Here is a 21,375-nt window from a genome sequence, read left to right as displayed (position 1 = left end):
AAAAATCAGAAGAGGAAAAGTTGTATTGAAATAGAAATTTCATCAGACCTCTTTGTCCCCACGAAGCCTGGGTATGAGGGTGAATTCTCCACAGCTGAACCTTCTTTAGATATGTATGATGAGAACAAACCCTGACTTTTTAAAAATGGGCTGTTGGAGGTCACCTCTTTTGTGATTTGATTTATGATCACTTTTCTTATTTTGTATTCTTCTGTCATCATTCATTTTGGAAGAATGGCAGCACTTTCTAAGCACAAGTTGAGGCTCAGGGTTAAAATGCAAAGTTCCCCTCTGGGTATTATTACCCAGGTGACCTAATGGCACCAAAAACCTGCCCAAAGCTGGCCACAGAACATGGGCCCCAACAAGCTTGGCTGTTTGCAGAGAAGAGGTAGGCCAGGTTAATGTTACATTGCAAATATGTCTGAATAATCACATGCTATCTATGTCAGGGTGACGTTGGCATTTTTAAAATACTTTTGTGCTCCCCACTTACAATGTATACTAAAGCCTGCAGGCAATCTTCTGACTGAAAAAAAAAAAAAAAGTTATTCCTAAAGTCTGAGACTGTTTCAGCAAGAGCAAGGTCAGGCAAGCTGTATATTTTCTGCATATTGCTCTGGTTGGCATCTGTAGTGAAGGTATGAGAACATAGGAAATCAAATTGACTTTTTAGACATGGAGTGCATCTGGCACCGTGTTCTTTCATAAACATTACTGCACCTTACTTTCTCAAAACTTGAGATGACATAATTGCAGGCGCTGTCAATTATCAGCAACACGTACTATTTAAGATATCTGATACAGATGTGAACATACTTTGGAATGTAAAATTTTAAATTTTGATCCTAGAACATTTGTCTTAGGGAAGTGGATCTAGGTGTGGAGTGCTTAAATCTATTTTGACTTTTACTACTTGTCTTCATATTTTCTTTGCAATTCAGTACAAAGGTGGATGCTTTCAATTCAAGAGATTATACATGAAACTATTTGATTCCCTAATTACATTTGTCAAGTTTCAAATATATGCATAGGTGTATTTTTTAATGTATTGATATATTTTTTTAAATTGATACCTATAATGATAATAGTAGGTACTACTTGCTGAGGCAATATAGTAAGGGTTAAAGGTAAGGGCCCTGGGGGGTTATCTTCCTGGGTTCTGACCCAAGCTAGCCATCTAAACTTGGCAAACTATTTAACTTCTCTAAACCTTAATTTCCTCATTTGAATATGAGAGATAATAATAATATCTACCTCCTGGCACTATGGACTAATTGAGAAAAGATATGCAAAGTGCCCAGGATTTAGTAGGCACTAGATGATTGATAGCTGCCCCTCTGAGGGTGGAATTTATAAACTGGAAGTTAATACTTCAATTAATTCATCTCTGTGTTAGAGATAGTACCTACCTTCAAGGCCTTTATGAGGATTAAATGATGTAATGTATATGAATGATACACTGAGCTTAGTGGCTGGCTCATAGTAAGCAAGTAAATAAATAGGAGCCCTTGTTTTGTTGTTATCATTTTCAGACACCATGTATCCAATATATATATCATATTAGATATCTCCATATCTCCAATATAAATATTATCCCTATTTTATTGAGCAGATGCTTACTTAGGTCCAAATTGGTTAGAAGGTAGTTGGGCTAGCAGTCAAACTCTAGTCTGGCTCTAAAGCTCCAGATCCTTTCATGACAATCTATTTGTCTCTAACCAATGGCTACTCTGACATTAAGAGAGCTGACATTGAGAGACCAAAGAACAAGCTTTATTTCACCTTAATTTTAAGCTCAGAAATAGGACACTCCTCTTACCACTTTGCTGATATGATAATATTGTTTAAGTTTTGAGGCCTTTTAAAAAACATCATTATGATATTATTTTCTATCATTGAGACCATGAGAATACAGAGACTGCATAACAAATAAATAAAGATTATATTATATTTAAATTCTCCAAAATTTTTGACAGAATTATAGACTTTTTGTAATTCTTGATGTGCTTTAAAAAAGCAAGGAAGCCGATATTTAAAATTACAAGTAGTTTGTACAAAGATGTTACATGAAATTATTATTTTTACCTCTAATGCTTAGTTTTTACTTCTAGTGTTTACAAAATGCACCTGGGTAAATATAAATGAGTCAATCAGTCAGTGTTCCAGATGTCTTGGGAAATATCCACATGTTTGTGATCTCAAAATAGGATGTTTTCAAAACAAATATTTAATTTTCTCACTTTTCAGCTTCACGTACTTGCCTATTACACAGACTTACTGTAATTTTCTTTTTAGTATAAAGTACCCTTAATCATTTCGCAGAGAAAATCCAGTTTCAAAAATGTAAACTTTAAGTCACTCTGAGAACATTTTAGAAAATTAGAATGGAAAGAAAAAGAACTGTTTAAACCAGGGGTTGGCAACCTTTGTTTTGCCAAAAACCCAGATAGTAAATATTTTATGTTTTGCAGGCCATGTGGTCATTCTTGAAACTCCTCAACTCTACCTATGTAGACATGATAGGCATGGCTAGATTCCAATACAACTTTATTTATAAAAGAAATCAGCAGAGGGTTGCATTCTAAACACACTGAAGATTCCAGATATATGTATTTGGGGTAATATATAAAAATTTGCCAACATAAATTAGGGAGAAGAAATTTCAGAATGGTGGCATCTATTGCCATCCAGTTGGCCTTAAAAATGCTCTGGTTATGCTTCATTTGCCCCCACCTTTCTACTCCCCCTTCTCTTCCTTCCTCTGTCTCTTGAGAGGCTGACCTTAACAGACTGCATCACCCTTGGACTTTTGGGTGACATCAGCAGGAAACGAGAAGATAGAAGGAGAGAGAGAAATTCTTCTCACTTTGGAGTGCCTCACCAAGACAGAGATATTTCACTGCCTATTAAACCTGGGCTGCTGTTTCCTAAGAGAAATCCATACTGTGCACAAATCTTTACCCTCTCCTCTAAACTAAAGTGTATTGTTTCTCTATTCCTTCAGGGAAAGCTTCCTGATGAGTCTCAGAAAAAAAATCTGATAAGTCTGCTAAGTGTTAACTAACCTTTAGAGAGGGACTTCTCTTTATTAGAAGACTCCAAGAAATGCCTTAAAAAGTAACATAAGGAAAGAATTTATGGTACAAAAAGCTGCCCTGTGGAAAATGAGGGCAAAAGAGCCATTCTGTAAATTCCTACCACGGAGAAAATTCATTATCCACAAAGTCAACCTTGATACTGGTAATGGGCCAAGATTTGGAGGCATAGGTTTATATATCACCTCACCAAATGCCATTAGGGCTTTTAAAACAAGTGGTATAATGTTTATTCATGTTTGATATCACTTTCACTAGTATTATAGAACTATTTTCAAATTAGTGTAAATTATCAGGTGTTATACTACCCATAATATAATTAATTGAGAGATGACAAAGTAGAACTAAAATGTTGATTTTTTTTTCATATTATCTTAATGACAAAGTTGTTACTGATTCAACTAGCAATGCTTCTATGAAGAATCTGTTGTTGGAAAATAAGTCACTTTAAAACTCTATTAATGAGGTATTTGGTTTTTTGTATTTTCCAAAGTGCACTTATCTCACTAATCCTATGAGTTCCTGTAAAAGAGTGTGGACATACGGCCTCCTCTTAAAAGGATCACAGTGCACAGAAGCAGATTAAAGGCTCTCAGAAATATTACAGACTAACCTTCATCAATTTCCCAAGCTTACTTAACCATGAAATTTTATTTTGAATGTAATTTATTAACATTTCATGGAACTTACTTTGGGAAATACTGGATAAAGGTATAAAGATACTTGGTTTTAATCACTAGGAAAATTGCTATATTTCACTAATTATTTTTGGTATCTATCAGTTGATTTTCATATTTATTTAAATTTCTTGTCTTTGAAAAGATTTATAGGGAAAAATAATATGACATTCTCCAAAATGTCTGGTAAACAACTTTTGCCTATTCCCAAGTGCTAAAACTGCAGAAGTCAAGTCACCAATAGTACCTGAGAATAAATACTTCCTACCCATGTCCAACATTCAACTCAAGTATCTTCTTCACTTGGAAGCATTTCTGACCCATAATCCAGTTATGTGCTCCCTTCTTTATGCTTCCCTTATGATAACACTTAAGTGATCTTGTTTAGTCAGTGATTTACACATCTCATCCTTTTTAAAATCCTTGAGGGCAGAGACTATAATCATCTTTGTTCCTAATATCTAACATAGTACTCGAATTTTAGTAGATGCTTATAAAGAAAAAAACCCAGTTAAGTCTCTCATATAGAGACAAAACAAAACAGTTCTTTCTTACTATGTTTATCTTCCCCGTGAGTCTACCTTTACTACTCACACAAAACACTTCACCTCCAATTGCCAAATATGTGGAGTTTTGCTCCACACCAAGCAATTTTCTGCACCACTAGCCACAGTGCTACAATTTAATTCAGTTCTAACCCCATCTACCCAATTAATTTCAGTTCCACGAAACTATCCCCACCTCATCCCCTACTTTAGGCGCCAGCAGAAAGCTCTTACACTTCTAACCAACGTGGAGGTTTCAATGACCCCCTCCTCAGGTTCAGTTAATTTGCCTGAGAGGCTCACAGAACTCTGGGACACACTTATGTTTACCATTTTCTTAAAGGATACAGATAAACAGCCAGATGAAGAGATACATAAGGCGAAGACTGGGAGGTCCCAGAGTGCAGGAGCTTCTGTCCTCACGGAGCTGGGGTATGTCATCTGCCTGGTATGGATGTGTTTGCTCACCTGCAAGCTCTCAGAACCCCCTACTATTGGGATTTTGTGAAGGCTTCCTCGCATAGGTATGACCAATTATTAGCTCAATTTTCTACCCCTCTACTCTCTCTGGAGGAATGGGAGTGGGGCATGACTGAAAATCCTAAGCTTCTAACTGTGGCTTGGTCTTTCCGGTGACTAGCTCCCATCCAGGAGTTATCTAGGAGTCCATCCAGAATTGCGACATTGAAACAATAGATGCTCCTAGTGATAACTGTTTAGGAACTTTCAAGGGCTTTAGGAGCCGTGTCAGGGGTATGGTCAAAGACAAATATTGGAACAATAAATTCTCCTAGTGGTCTTATCATGTAGGAAATTACAAGTGTTTTAGAAGCTCTGTGCCAGGAACCAGGGGCAGAGACCAACATATATGTTTTCTATTATCTCATAATGCTTATTAAAGTGAATTTCTATGATAATTTTACATGGTTTTGAGGCTGCTTTAGAAATAATTTGCACTCTTACTAGATATTTAAGCAGTGGTATACTGGAACTGGTATGTACCAGCCTATGAGAGCAGATTGTCAAAATTCGAGAATTTTGCAAATCAGTTGATTTCACATTAGTACCTTCATTATCAGGCTGCAGCAAGAGTATTTATACTACAGAAATTGTCAAAAGCTACAAACCAAGGCTTTCCTTTTTACCAGCATACCACTATATATGATATCTTTTATTATTTCTTATTAAATAGTAATTTAATAATAATGAAATTTAAAAATAAATGTTTTAAAATTAATAATTTTTAAACGAGTTGTTCTGTTTTCTCATTTAAACTGCAAATTCTCTGAGGAAAGGGTCATTATTTTCTTCTGTTTTGTTGTCTCAGTTCCTAGGAATTTTAAGTACTCAATAATTGTATGTGGAGGGGTTGATATCCTAAATAGGGTTTATGTTTTGAGCAGTGGACAGTGGTGGGATGAGATGGGAGTGTCAAAAAGGAATGAAAAATACAAGAAAATATTTTGATTTGATCCTTCATGTTCAGAACTTTGGCTATACCATATATTATTTTTTTCCTTCTAATTTTTATTTAATTTTAAAATTTAAATACATTGAAAGAGTTATATCAAAACTAGTGACATAATCATGGCTACAAAATTATAATCTCAGGGATATAAAATTGTGTTTGGACTATAGACAAATACATACTATTACTGCCACAAAACTGCAGCAAAATGAGCTGTAGTTGCAGAATTTCTGTAATTTCTCATTTAAAAAAATCACCATAAAAGACCATTAATTATCAGGGATATTAAGCAGGCTAATGAACTAATTCATTATATGGAATGTTATAAGAATTTTAATATGAGTTTTTGACCATACATGAAGAAAATGCTCCTTGCACAGTGTACCATGTAGTATTTATGCTCATCCTATAAGTAAAATGAATCTTTGAAGTCAAAGACATCTAAATCTAGAATTTCACCTAAGCAAAATGGATATTTTAAAAACAAATTAAGATATATTTTACATATAGTAAAATACACAAATCTTAAAAGTAAAGCTTGATGAATTTTTATATACACACAAGCTTTGGTAACCATCGCCAGATGAAGATATAGACGTTTCCAACCTGCCAGAAAGTTCCCTTCTGCCCCTTCCCTATTGATGCTCATCCTTCCTGTACCATTATTCTGACTTCAACTGCAGTGAATTAATTTTACCTGTAAAATACATATTTTTAACAATGTATTTTTTTGTCATTAACAAATATATAAAAAGAAATGATTACTGTTTGGGGACTACTTTGGGACAAATAAATATAAAACAGATTAGTGATTATATGTTTAATAGTGATAATTAGGTCTTACTTTCAGGGAACTAGAAATATTTTATTAGTATTTACAATAGGCATCTAAAGTGATTTTTAAAATATCTTTTAACACTTTAGGAGTTGTCAGTAGCTACTATGATTTTATTTACTTTTTGCCTATAGTTCACTTAAACAACATAGCTGTTCTGTACAAAGAACTTTTTATAAAAATAAAAATTTTTTTCTATTGTTTAAGGTCGTTGTTAGAGGACCAAGAGTATAGATTAAACATAGGCACTTCTGTCAAGAAGTTTATAATCTAATATCTATAGATCTTGCATTTATCACTGTTTGCTTTATTAGTCCTTCTCCCCAAAGTAGCATGTTTAAAACCAGTCTAGGATTGGAATCTGGCTCTCCACAACTCTTACCCTATGGTTAGCTCAGCCTAGTTAAAGAAAAATAAAAGATGTTTCCTTTGACTGTAGACCACAAAGCCAAATGTTCTTGCTCAAGTAAAACTTTGTAGGCCCTAATCAGATAGTTTCTGGGAAACCAGAAACCTGAAGGGCAGGTTGCTCTTCAATGTTTCCTCACAGACAAGATGGATTTCAGAGGCCGGAATGATATGATTATAGAGTTTTCCTGCTTTCCTAGTTGCTTTTAAGAAGGGGCAGAATGTGACGGGAATAATCTTCTCAAGATAGCATTTTTTGCACTGTGTTTCTGGCTTGCTTCCCAACTCTGAACACCACAATTCCATCTCTAATTGTCAGTTGGAGTCCAGGTTAAAGATCTACTAGACCCTCTGTAACTTTAATTCCTTTATCTAATATTTCATACTGCCTATTGCTGTTGTCATTCAGCATCACACCCCTACTTACTCCTCTATTCCCCTTGTACAGTGTAACAAAAGCTTCATGAAAGAAAGGATAATGATTTCTGTATCTTTCCTTTAACATGTTTTTTTAAATTATTACTCTGTCTGAAAATTTCTGTTTTTTCCCCCCAGAGATATTTGATTCAATCTAGTACCCTCAATATTTCAAACCTAAAATTCAAATTAAAAGCATTGCCTTAATATGATTCCTCTTATCTCTTAATTATTCTTTTTAAACTTAATTTAAATGAATTCAATTACACAAAAGCCTGGCATATGTCTTAAGTCCTAGGGCAGCAACAACAAATAAGAAGCTCAAAATTTATAAGACAGAGGTTCTTAGAGGGGATTGTGTTAAGGTGAAGGGATAGTACTTGGAGTATTTATTAAAAAAAAAAATTCCCACTGTGGGAATTTTTCTTAGAAACTTTCTTGAATTTTCATTTTGGTTGTCACAACTACTTTGTATATTCCTAGTTCTAGGGTGACATATGAAGTTTATGCCTAAGGTGGGTACCATATTCTTATGTTCTTATCTCAGTGATTACTTAAGTGTTGTACCACCATAGGAAAGCCGGCCTCAGCATGAGGCTAATGCATAGAATACAGAGAACTGGAAAAGAACAAGCCCTCTATCAAACTAATTCTGAGGCCCACTGAAGCCCTAGACTTTCCATAAATTAGTCAACAGATCCCTTTTATTTTTAAATATGTTTTGTCTCAGGGTAAATATTAAGCTGCTGTAGCAAAGAGGCCAGAAAACAAAACAAAACAAAAAACTAGTTCCTAAAATAAAATGATAGTTTATTATTTCTTGTCTTATAGTTTGACATGACCATATAAATCTAAAGCAGTTCTGTTCCATGAGGTCATCCAGGGATTGAGAGTACTTCATCATATTCCTCTACTATCACTAGGGTGACCTCTTTTGGGGATGGGTGAAGTTGTGTCACTACCATGTCTATACTTCAGCCTAAAGGAAAGCTAGAAAGAGAGGTCAGGGAAACAAACAAACAACAACAACAACAACAACAACAAACCATTCCCAATGGCTTAAGGCCAAAACTTAGAAATGGCAAACATCTATTCACGTATCATTGGTCTAAATTATAATCACATGGCAATACCTAACTACAAAGCAGATGGGGAAATGTAGTCTCCAGCTGCATGCCTAGCTAAAACTTGATCACTAAGGAAGAACAGGAAAATATATTTAGGAAACAGCTAACAATCTGTCTCAGTTTAAATTTAGTTTCTGTTACAACATCAAAAGTTTTAAATGAAACATTATAAGAAGAGGCATCCATGTTAATCTTTGCATGTAATGAGGTAGATACTATAGAAGCACAAAAAGTGAAGCATTTTTCTTCATAGGTCTTACCTTAAGGATTAAAATTGTAGTTCTATGAAACTATTTCTTTCAACATTTGTAAGGTACATTTAAGGCATTAGAAGGTTTATTTAAACTTCTATGAAAGATTTAAACCATAAAAGGAATGTCCAATAATTTTTCTTTGGTCTATTGTCTCACAATTCCCTCTAACCTGATCTATTATCAGCTTTTTATTCAGTTTCCTGCTTTACTTCAAAGTGCAGTCCCAGAATGGCCTTTTATTGAGTATGTTGAGTCATTGTCTTTCTGAGCCCATGGAAGATTAAAAATGTTTTCCATTAATCATTACTCTTATTTGTTCAAACAAGAGTACAGAAATATCAATGGCATTTATAGAAAAATACTTCAACCAACAAAAGCTTGGTCAATTTATATTATACTCATTGGGCCATCTGCATTAAAGTAGCTCATTTAAGTCATATAATTTCATTATAAAATTATAATAGTGGACTGTTGTAGTTAAAACCCAAGGAAATGATGTTACAATTTTACTTGAAAAAAAAAAAACTACTTCCTATTAAAAAAATGGCAGCACACCAGAGCTTATAGATTTTTTTTGAAACAGATTTTTTTAAAAGACATTATTTTTCTAGAGTTTTGAATTCACAGCAAAAGTGATGGGAAGGTACAGAGCATTCTCCCCACATATTCTCTGCTCCCCCACAAGCATGGCCTCCCCCATTATTAACATTCTCCACCAAAGTGATACAATTTTTTTACAATAAGTGAACCTACACTGACACAACATTATCACCCAATGTCCATAGTTTCAAGTTTACTCTTGGTGTTTTATATTCTATGGGTTTTGACATATATGTAATGACAAGTATCCACTATCATAAAATTCAGAATAGTTTTACAGCCCTAAAAATTACCTGTGCTCTGCCTATTTATCCTTGCCACCTTCCGATTCCTGGCAACCACTGATCTTTTACTGTCTATGTAGTTTTGCCTTTTTCAGAATGTCATGTGGTTGGAATCATACTATGTAATCTTTTTAGATAAGCTACTTTCACTTAGTATAATGCAGTTAAAGTTTCTTAAGATCAAGAGATCTCAAACATAGCCATCCTTTTTTTAATAGTCTAGCTGAAATTTTTCACTGGAGGTAACTTTTTTTTTTCCATTTAAAATATTCTGATTCCACATTAGGCCTAAAGTGAAGCTTGTAAAAGCTCCGGGGAATGGTTACTGAGATTTCCCCCAAAAATGTTTTCTCCCTTTTGTATTGTATTTTCATCTGTAATCTCTGAGATTTGCTTTCATACTTTTATCAAGATGAACAAGCGTTCATCCACTTTGTGCACACAGACCTAAAGAAATTATATGAGCAAGTTTGCAGTAGAGAAAAAAATTAGATTATTATGACTGGTGCCAATCTGGCAAATGGTTCAGTTCATGCTCCAGAAAACCCAGGTCTCTGATGGTTTACAGACAAGAGGTTTTATAGAGCAAAAATCATGTTGTTATAAGTGAAGGGTTTGGGATTGTAGGTGAAACCAAATGGTCGAGAGTGAGGTAAGGGTAGTAAATCATGATTTTAGGTCTTGAGGTCAGCTTCAGCATCTCTCAGTCTGGTTTCATGGGATGTGGCCAGGGGGTTGTTCAGTTTTAGGGCTCAGGAACTGAAACACAAGTTAGGATGTGATGTTATCTTTAGCTTAACAAATCCATATCTTGTGACCATTAGTCAGGACCTGGCCATCATTCCTTTCTGCCTCCAGGAGTTAATAAATGTAAAGAAAAAGGCTGAGGCTTACAGTATATACTATGAAGAAACTGAATTAAGTGTTGGTTAAACGTTAATTCAAAGACATACATTAAATCAGGACCCTCAGTTTCATTACTAAGGGAGTTGTCCATGTAACATAACTTTTTCCTCTTTTCATACCCTGTAGATTATAGCTAAAAACAAACACATACATTTAGTTACAAATATGTATATATTTTAAGATTTCAGTATCTTTAAAAATGACAAGATGTTCCCCTTTACCTAACATATACTTAGCAATTACATCTGTGGCTGTTGCTTTTTTCATTCATCTTCCAAAAGTTTTTTAAAAAAATTATTAGTGTAGCAGTAAGATGAATTGTGACAACATACAGTAACCTCTATTCTTTGTTCAAGACAAATTTGGTAAAGGATCACATTAATTAGTCATTATTTTATTTTATCAACTGTAAAATAAATACTATGTAATGATTATATTATATATTGTATTGACATGTCATTAAATTTAGTTCATATTGATTAGCATAAAAGTAAAGAAATAGAACAATAAGATGAAATATTTATATTTTCTGTCAAGTTGGGATACTCATTTTATGCCATATATTAAGTTACCAATCTAAAATCATAATTTTGTGTCCGGGAAATTGCAAAAGTTTGAAGAAAAATATATTTCTTTTTAAATTGTTTTCCTACATTGACATGTAATTCTTAAAGTGATATTATATTTTGAAAGAGATTCATTTATCTGTAAAATAGTTCAATGTATACAATTCTATTTTACATAATTACTATTTAAATATTAATAACAGATGCATTAAACATTGGTCAACAGCTTCAGTGGTCTTCAAAGTGCAATGCAGGCACACTTTAGTTGGATGCAAATTGACCCAGTCAGAGTGTGGGAAGAAAATATTAGAACATACATTTCTTGTTAATTTTTGAAACTCATCTATTTAAAATAGCAATTTTTGTGAATTCTCATAATATATAAACTATTAGTACAGGAACTCATATATCTATATAATTTATAAATATATTTGATGTGTGAACTCCCTTTTTTTCTAATAGCATTGCTCAATTTTAAAAGATTGTAGATGTGAATTCTAGATATAAACTTCATTGTTCTCTCTTACATGGCACGTACCTTATTCAGTGCTTGACACACAGTAGTGATGTTCAGCAAATATTAGTGAATGAATAATTAATCAAAATGGATAGGGAAGGGCTCCATGAATTATTTAATTCCTGGAACGCCATGGAAATAAGCCCAATATATAAATACTAGAGTGAATGTTTTCTAGACCTGCTTTTTCCAGGACACTTACACTTAATGATTGGTGTGATACTGGGTTGTCCTAGGAAGCACAGAGCCTACTAAAATGAATTCTCTCAATTTTTTTCAGCTTTACTACAGAACAAAAATAAAAACAAAAACAAATAAACCACATAAGTGGTTGATATGCTAGGAATCCAGTTCGACTTAACAATGAAGGATTAGTGAAGAATTTACTCTTGAATCTAAAAATCTTGAAAAGGAGCAAAATGAAGTGGTGACAAGGAAACTTACAAAGATGTATTTTCTACTAATGCTCAAAACTTGAACATGCAAGGACACATGTCATTTAAATAAATTTTTATGAGACTTTATACCTTTAAGTTTATATAGGTTATTTAAAGTCTTTAAAATTAAATAACGAGGAGAAATAGAAATTTAAGAAAGAATTTTTTTTAAAGAAATTGACTGCATAGCTTCTCATACAGAAATAAAAGCCCCATTTGGAGGGTGTGGTAGTATTTTCTCAAGAACCTGCAGTGTGCACTTCCGCAAAGTGTAATAAGTGAGGAAATAAGAGTGTTTATTGACAGTTAAACCTGAACATCAAAGCAGAGGGGATAATTGCTTAGGTATGCAAAGTCACTAGAAAGGCAGGAGTCTTGGCTATCCCCAGACTGAATGAATCACCAAAGAAAGACCATTGCCAATAAGGTGGGGGCTGCTCAGTCAACGAGCACCCACTGACCCAGCAGCAGGACTTCATTTGGAGTGTTGACCTCAGATGATTCCTTGGGTAGTTATTTGTGGATGAAGACAGTGTTACCAATGGACTTCCAAGAGCATTTTTGTTTTTGTTTTTAAATCAAGACCTTCCCTTTTCTGAGGTTCAATTTAGTGTTTCTGCTTGATCCGATTCTATTACAACAAGGAGCCTTCTTATACAAGGGGACTTCTGATTTGGTTGCTCACATGGGCTTCTCTACAAGGAGAACTATGTTAGATGACTCAACAATAGTTCTATTGATAGCAAAGACACTCATGTTAAATGTGAAGAATTTTCATAAACTGTGAGAGTGGGGAAAAAAATCTGTATTTTAAAAAGCAACATAAGTCCTATGTAATGTGTGCTTTTAAGTGTAATTGAATAATTAAATTGATAAACTCAATACTGTAAGGAGACATTTGGCTATTTTTTCTATATAATTATTTACATACATATTTAAATTGGCCACAGACTTTTTAAAGGGAATCTTCTCTTTTGTAAAATACATTATTAGATGTCTTAATATTAAGGCACATATGGTATCTTGATGACCATCTTGCTGGAGAACTTCTAACTCTGGAGATGAAGAAAGAAGTATGTTTGCCCCTGAGAGAAGAGCGCAAGAAGGGAGGGAGGCTAGAACCACCTAAAGGTATGGAGCAGGAATTTCCATTAGGAGAAGGGCCAATGCACATTCCCAGTGATGGAGAGACTAAAGGATGGGAAAAGAACAGATGAATATGTTCATCTGAGATTACCTGTGTGCTGCAATGTAAGCCCCATCCAAGTCTCCTATCACTCTCAAATTTTCAGAAAATTCTATATATTTTCATGTTTTGTGAGAGCAGAGATTTTTTTATGGAGCTCCAGAAAGGGGATATTTTGCATCTGAATTAACACTGGGACTGGGGCAGAACGAGCCTGAAGTCGAAATGACCTGAATAATAGACTATTCCCTGTCCTCTTACCTTGTACTTGTGGGAAACTGGAGGAAGGCTCAGAGCTTTCACCAGAGGTCAGGCCAGTCTCTCTCAGACCTCACCTGAAGGTGCCTTACCAGGTTAAAAAGTAAACCACCTTGATCCAGTACACCCTTGGCGAACTCCAGGACCTGACAAAACAGGTACGGCAGAGCGCCGGGGAGACGGTTCCTAGGTGGCTGCTGTGGCTGTGAGATGACATGATGAAGGGACTGAATTATCTCTGGAAGAGATGGCTCAGCTGGCCTCTGTAATGGTGATGTCGTCCCTCAGGCAGCACCTCGAGAATGTGGCACGTATGGTGTGGGGCATAGGCAATCACTCTCTGATTAACTGGTTCATGTCTGCTGCAAGGACAGTGTGGGCTGACCTGGGGGAGCTGCCAGAGACAATGAGCAGATGGACCACATATTTAGATCTGGTCCAGATAATTCAGGAAACAGGCATGCGACAGACATTTCAGACCCAGTATACTAGCCCTGATGAAGAGGTATTTACACCCTGTATGAAGGACTTGATCTTGACCTCTGGCCCAGCCGGTACTTTTGGCACTGAGGCAGCACTGCTGGCCCCTTACATGGATAGGCAGATCCACGCAATGATGTCTGCTGTGGCTAGTTTGGGGGATGTGAAAGTGAAATGCAAGGAGTGTTCCACCCAAGTATTTGGTTTAATGCCCCCCGCACTCCCAGACTGGCCAGTGCACAGACAGAGATATGGCCAAAAATGGGGAGCAGAGCAGCCCCTAGCCAGTTTGGTAGTGAAAGTGAGCCATTGGCAGATGTGGTTTGATCTCCTCGAGGCAGGGCTTGCTACAGAAAAGATTAAGCAGTAATCTAATGAAGGGCTGCTGGTGCTATAGAATTAGCTGTGCCCTGACCAGCAATTCACTCTTATTCCCAGGAAAGCCACAATGCAGCTGGCCAATTATCTTCCTGATTAGGGATTTGGCTGGGGCACCCAGTTGGCAGGGGTGTCAGATGACCTGAGGCTGCAGGAGCTGAATAAGGTTATATCGCCCCTGCATGCTGCCATGCTCAACGTCATGAACATTATGGACTGGTTGTCACATGAACTTGGATGATATCTGTATGTGTGGACTTGGAAAATGCCTTTTTCTCTATTGCCATGGCCCCAGAAAATCAAGAACAGTTTGCCTTCACCTGGGAAGGGTGACAGTGGATGTTCTTCATCCTTCCCCAGGGCTATCTGCATAGCCCTACCCTGTGCCATGGTCTCATGGCTCAAGATTTAGCCACATGGAAACAGCCACCCACAGTGTACTTGTATCATTACATTGATGATATAATGCTAACCTCTGATTCTCTTACAGAACTTGAAGCAGCGGCGACCAGCCTGTGAGAAGGTGTCTCTGACTGAGGTTGGGCAGTAAATGAGGGCAAGGTCCGGAGACCTGAGTTCTCTGTCAGATTCTTGGGTATTGTCTGGTCAGGTAAGACAAAAGTAATGCGTGAGGCAGTGATTGATCAGATACAGGCATATCTCTGACCTAAGACTATGAAGCAACTCCAAACCTATTTGGGACTGCTGGGGTTTTGGAGAGTGTTCGTTCCCCATTTGGCCTCCCTGATGCGACCCCTACACTATCTGGTGAGACAGGGTGCCCAATGGGATTGGACTGCTGAGCTTGAAGAGGCCTTTATGGCTACAAAGCAAGCTGTAGCACAAGCCCAAACTATACATAGTAGATCCAGCCCTCCCATTCCTGCTTACAGTGCAGGTGGATGATTCAGGGTTTGGATGAGGCTTGTGGCAGAAGCATGGTTCCTGGGAGGTGTCAATAGGCTTCTGGCCCCAGTTATAGAAAGGTGCAGAAGTGTGGTATTCTCTGACAGAGAAGCAACTGGCTACCGTATATGCAGCCCTTCTGGCCATGAGGCCATCGCTGGCCCTAATCCTATTACCATACAGTCCACGTACCCTATGGAAGGGTGGTTGCCATCCTGGGTGAAGACTCCCTGTATGTGAATTTCCCAGACCTCTACATTGACCAAGTGGGGAGCATACCTGGAGCAGTGGGCACAGTTCTCTGAGAGCCCCCTATCAGGTCAACTGCACTCCCTTTTGGGACCAGCACAGTTCCAAGCAGAGCTCCTGGTGGAGCCTACTGAGACAGGAGATGTGCCAGGTCCCTATGTAGAGGGTCAGGCTCTGATCCCTGAGGATGCCTGGTACATGAAGGGCTTGTACCATGGGCAGCCCCCAACGTGGGCTGCCATGGCATTACAGCCGTCCACAGAAACTTTCTGGTATGAGACTAGTGCTGGGCAGTCCAGCCAATGGGGGAAGCTTCACACCTTGTGATTGGTCCTCATGAATGAAACTTGCCCATTGCACATCTGCACCAACAGTTGGGCTGTGTTTTGGGGTCTAACTCTGTGTCATAATGCCCCTGGTGTGCTGAGCAGCACCCAGAGAGACAGTGGGTAAAAAATACCCCGAGGGCTGTGCTTTGCAGGGCTAAGCCACTCCAGGAATGGTAAGTGAATTGTGGGCCCAAGGTAGTGCCCTCCGGACAAAAGCCTGAACCGTGATCCTGTAAGACTGAAGCATGGGTCCTAGGTGTGGAGGTTCCCAGGTCTGGCTGTGATCCAAGCTTTTGGCTAGGAATAGGACCTCGATTTAGAATGTTACATTAGTGTAGTAGGGCACCTATGCCTAACATATGTAAGCATGATTCAGCTCGTTGTATCATGCATGTGAAGTGTGATCCCTGCAATAGAAGCATGCTCCCCACAATAAAGTTGATGCCTGCCATTTCATTCTCATGTTGGTCCCTCGTGCGTTCTTCCGACTGGGCATCTCACCACTGAAACCTTCCCTTCTCCATCAGCTCAGTGCTGACAATTCTAAAATGATCTTTATATATTTCTGGTTCTATTACAATAAAAATGCTTTCATCATTTTTGGTAAATGAAAGTGGAATTTTATAAGCTTTGGTAAGAAATATTGTTATATAAAGTTATTTCTCTTAATATTTCTAAGTTAGTCTCATTTGAGCCATTTTACTTCTAAATAATTTTAAGCATGTATCTGTTTTTAAAGCATGAATCTAGCTTATGTGGGACTGAATAATTAAGAAAAGCATCAAGTTGAAATCTGAATATGCTTTGCAGTTTTTGTCCTGTGAAGTAAGGACTTCTGTTTGAGGAGGTTTAAGATGGGGGAGTGAATGGGGAGGGGCCAGACACTTTTTTAGTCACAAAAGATTTTTACTGTGATTTTTGTTTCTTGTTATCTTGGATCTATTTCTGTAAAACTTGTAGTAACTATTTTCTAAAAAAGGAGTTTTAGGCCTAACTGCTGATATATAATTATACCAGTATCATTATGCCTCTTGGTATAATCCTCTATAATCAAAGTTGTGTACTCCCTGATTATATATATACCCAATTGTTCTACCAACCATGAAACAGTCACTAGGAATGTTCTTGAGAACCAGCTTTTCTCCTTTTATCAGTCCATGAAATCTGCTTCTGCATTTACTGTAAAATTTTGAAGAACTTGTCCCTCAGACACTTATTACTTTCTATATGAAGCTTCATGTGAGGAATTTATTTTAGAATTTATTTTTGAGAACCAAACTTTCCATATCAACAGAGAAGAATGAGAAGTCAGAGAGAGACGACCAGAGGGAAGTAACTCAAAAAAAGAATTCTAAGAAAAACTATGTCCTTGGCTAACCTCATTTATAATAGTTTTGTTCTTCACACTGAAAAGCTCTTTTGTTCATCCATAAGGACTCCATTTTGTCCTGGGGGTTGGAATAGAATCTATAATCCAGGTTCGCATACTGCACACTCTACTTCTTGTGCCTGTGGCCAACATTGCTAGTTAGTCCAGTTATTCCTTCCTAACATGACCTCAAATTTTTGTGAATACATACTACTGGCACCTGCTGCCAAGAAATCATCAATTGGCTTATAAGTTGAAACTCATCTATCATCTTCAGGTTAACAATTCCCCGCTTAAAGACTTTTATTGATGTTTATGTGAAGATGTTGAAATGTTCTTATCAGGTTTGCAGATGACATCATGGTGTGAAGATTAATTGTTATGAGAGCAGCCTAAGAGTTGTGCAAGGAATAGTGGTTTGGGTACAAGTTTAGAATTTGACCTCTAGTGTGACAGTGCACAAATCATTTTCCTTATACTGCCCTTTTCCCCCTTTTATAAAATGGTCTTATACCACAGATATCGTTACAAAGAATATGAGAATGTTTTTTGGATGTTCGGTAACTGGTAAAACAAATGGGAAGTATAAGAGAGGTATTTCTGAGCTGAGCTGGGCGTCCATCCAGGCCAGAAGATTCAAGGCTTGTGAGAATGGTGGTGGTGGCGGGGAGTAGTGGGTAGAGAAAATCAGGGCCTCTGCCCTTGGAAACCAGAGAGAGGGAGTAGTTGTTATTTGAAACTGGCCCCTGCTCATTCAAAGTGGCCTCTAAGCAACTAAGATTGATAGATAGCTAGAGAACTTTCTTTAGGAAGGTATTAAAATTTTTAAGAAGGAAAAGTTCATTGTGGAATGCAGAACCGGCCCACTTTAGCATTCTGGGGATCTTATCTGAGTCACTAGGTGCCCCATCCCTACCCATCCCTGTCCTGCCCTACCCTACCAGATCTGTACTGAACCAAGAGAGGCCCTGGTCTTTTTGCCTTGGGACCCCACACCACACTTTTGCCTGTCCTCTCTGCTGGGTTACATGCGGGTGACTGGATCCTGTATCTCAGACTCTGGTCATGGTTTGGGGTCTAATTCAATAAACCAATTACTTAGAAAAACAATGCTACTGCCAGACTTCTGAGTTTGCATTGTTACTGTTCAGAACCTTCTGCTTTTATGCACTTCCTCCCTGGAAACCCACTATTACCACATCACCACCACAACTACCACATTAGGCTATCTTGGCTAACTTGGTCAGCTTGAGTTAAACTAGTTTACTTTGGGATATTGCATATTAAGTAAGGTCAATTCTGTCTTAACCCCATTTTTTTTTCCAGACTTGATTTTCTGGTGAAAAAAAAAGAGATGATTTTAGGAGACCCATAGATCAGGTGAAAATTCTGGGTTGGTCACTATAACTAGTTTGTTAGAGCTGCCATAACAAAGTACCATAGACTGGGCAGCTTAAGCAATAGAAATTTGTTTTCTCACAATTTTGGAGGCTAGACGTCCAAGAACAAGGAGTTGGCAGGGTCGGTTTCTCCTGAGTCTTCTCTCCTTGCCTTGCAGATGGCTGCCTTCTGGCAGAGTCCTCTGTGAGCATGCATTCCTTGTGTCTCTCCCTATAAGGACATGCCATATTAAACTAGCATCTATCATAATGACATTTTAATTTAATTACCTCTTCAAAGACTATCTCTGAATACAGTTACATTCTCAGGTCCTAGAAGTTAAGACTTCAACATATGAATTTGGGAGGGGATACAATTCAGCCTGTAATTGTCACTTATTGACTATGTGACCTTGGTAAAGTTATTTCACCTTCCTCAGTTTCTACAACAGTAAAGTGGAGCAGAGGAATAACCCTATGAGGTTATTCTGAGGATCAAACATATACTATATGTAAATAACAAAAAATGATCCTTGGCACAGAGTAGACCGAGAAACCCTAGGATGCCAACTTGACTACTGTGGGATGGCTGAATGTGTGATCAATAGCTTGCTTGGCTTACTTGCACGAGTCACTCATACTATCGTGCTTGTGTTATATGTGAATATGGGTAGAAAACGTGACTTTTAGATAAAGCACTCTTGTATGTGCCTTTTTAGAGTCTGATATAAATATATATAATTTAGTTTGAGGAAATAGCTCTATAAAATTTCATAAATAAAATTTACCATAAAATCAGGTGTTAGAAAATGAAAGGTGTTTTCATTTTGGTGCAGTTTTTTTCTTTTTTTAAAATTGTTTTTAACACTTTAACTTTGGAGTGACGCCATTCATATGATGTTCCTTAATGGTCTTTGGCATGCATTTTACAAATTGAAGAAATGGAACAAAACAGAAAAGAGAATCTACCAATAGTATAATGGGTTTCATTTTTCATTTTTCTTTGTTATTATATTGTTTCTGAAGTGAATTCCCACAGGGATAGAATTTCCTTCGTAAAAGTTGAAATGAAACTGAAGAGCTCCTCACACAGAGAAGGCCGTGTGATTCCAAACGTGTTTTCTATTCATCTCCATAATGAGAGCGGGTTTTTTGTGACATTGCTCTAAGGAATGTGGGCATCATGGCTGGGGTTATCAAATAGGGCAAGCTCCCTCTCAGGGAAAAACAGCAACAATGAACAGAAAATGAGCTGCAAGAAAATTTGCTTTCCCCTAGTTCCCCTTGCCATGCACAACCAATAATTCCCAGAGGCTCTGCTCAGTTGCTCCTCTGGTGACAGGGCTGAGCTGAGCATGTTCTAATGCAGCTCAAGAGTGGTCCAGAGCCACTTCTTCAGTCTCATTCAGGGGGCTAGGTGTTCAGGCCTGAGGAAGATGGCTTCACTTCCTAGGAGTAAGCACATTAGGGAGATGAGGAGGGGAGACCCTATCCTACAAGTCTGGTATCTTTCTCTAAACAGTCTGGGAGCATTTTCAGGACATCTTGAATTCAGTTTTGGCAGTGTTTTCTCATTCTATCCAGTGAGATGATTCCGTGGCCCTGGTGGCTTGTCTGAGAAGTACAGATAGCTTTCTCCCATTTTCCTGAAAGCCCAGCCCAGGCCTCATCTCTGGGTATTGGCAATGCCTCTTTGTCTGTTTCCCTGGCCTTGCTCAAATTTATACTCCACTTTGGCTGGAGCCAAAGTGTTCTGCAGATAAAGCTCCAAATCCTTTCTGGAACTCATCTCAATGCCTGACAAAATACAGGAAACCCAGTTAGATAAAGAATGAATAATTTTTTTAATATAACTTGGGACATACTTATACTAAAAACTTAATTGCTGTTTACGTGAGACTAATGTTTAACTGGGTGTCCTTTATTTTTATGTGTTAAATCTGACAAATCAGAACCTTGCTTCTACCTCTTTGCATATTACAAATTCTCTCTGTTGCTCAGCTACTTGCAATTCCCCGAAATCGGCTGCTCATTCTGGATTCCCCCAAGCAGACCCTGTGACAAAGATTGGAGTGTAAGCACTTTATTTGGGAGGTATAGGAAACATGGGTAGGAAGTGGGAAATGATGCAGGAAAAGGAAGCCAGTAACCACAGCTGGTGACTAGAGCTGAATCCCTGGGGGAAAATTGTGGAAAACTCCATAAAATATACTCAAAATTATCCCACCTGAGGGAAGAAAGGAACTGGGTATTTACATATCAACTGTATAACTCTTGGGAGTATCATTCCTTTCAAGCTTTTTCCCAGTAACTCTTTCAAGACGATGAATTCTACTCATGAGGGAAAACTGTCAGGTGGAGGTGTAGATACAGAAGGTGAAAGTGCACTAAAGAACAAGGAAGTTTTCAGGTCTAAATGACATGGGCAATGCAGCCTGTTATATAAATAATGCTTTTCCTCTTCCAGCTCCCTTTCTTTGCCACTTCCTCATATTCCTCCCATCTCTCCGCTGCCCTGTGTTCTACTCATTCTATAGTTTTTAGCTGTTACTTGTGGGAGGAATTCACTCCCACCCCAACCCCAACCACTCATATATCTGAAATTCAAGTGCTCCCTACATCCTCATGTTAACTCCTATTAAAACTCTAAGTAGCGATGTTAAAAATGTCCTTACAGCCAATTCGGTTATTAGCATGTGCAT

This window comes from Rousettus aegyptiacus, unplaced genomic scaffold, assembly GCF_014176215.1.
Source record: "Rousettus aegyptiacus isolate mRouAeg1 unplaced genomic scaffold, mRouAeg1.p scaffold_m13_p_4, whole genome shotgun sequence".
Taxonomy (NCBI): domain Eukaryota; kingdom Metazoa; phylum Chordata; class Mammalia; order Chiroptera; family Pteropodidae; genus Rousettus; species Rousettus aegyptiacus.
The sequence above is the reverse complement of the archived record's forward strand: the minus strand, read 5'-3'. Positions refer to the sequence as shown.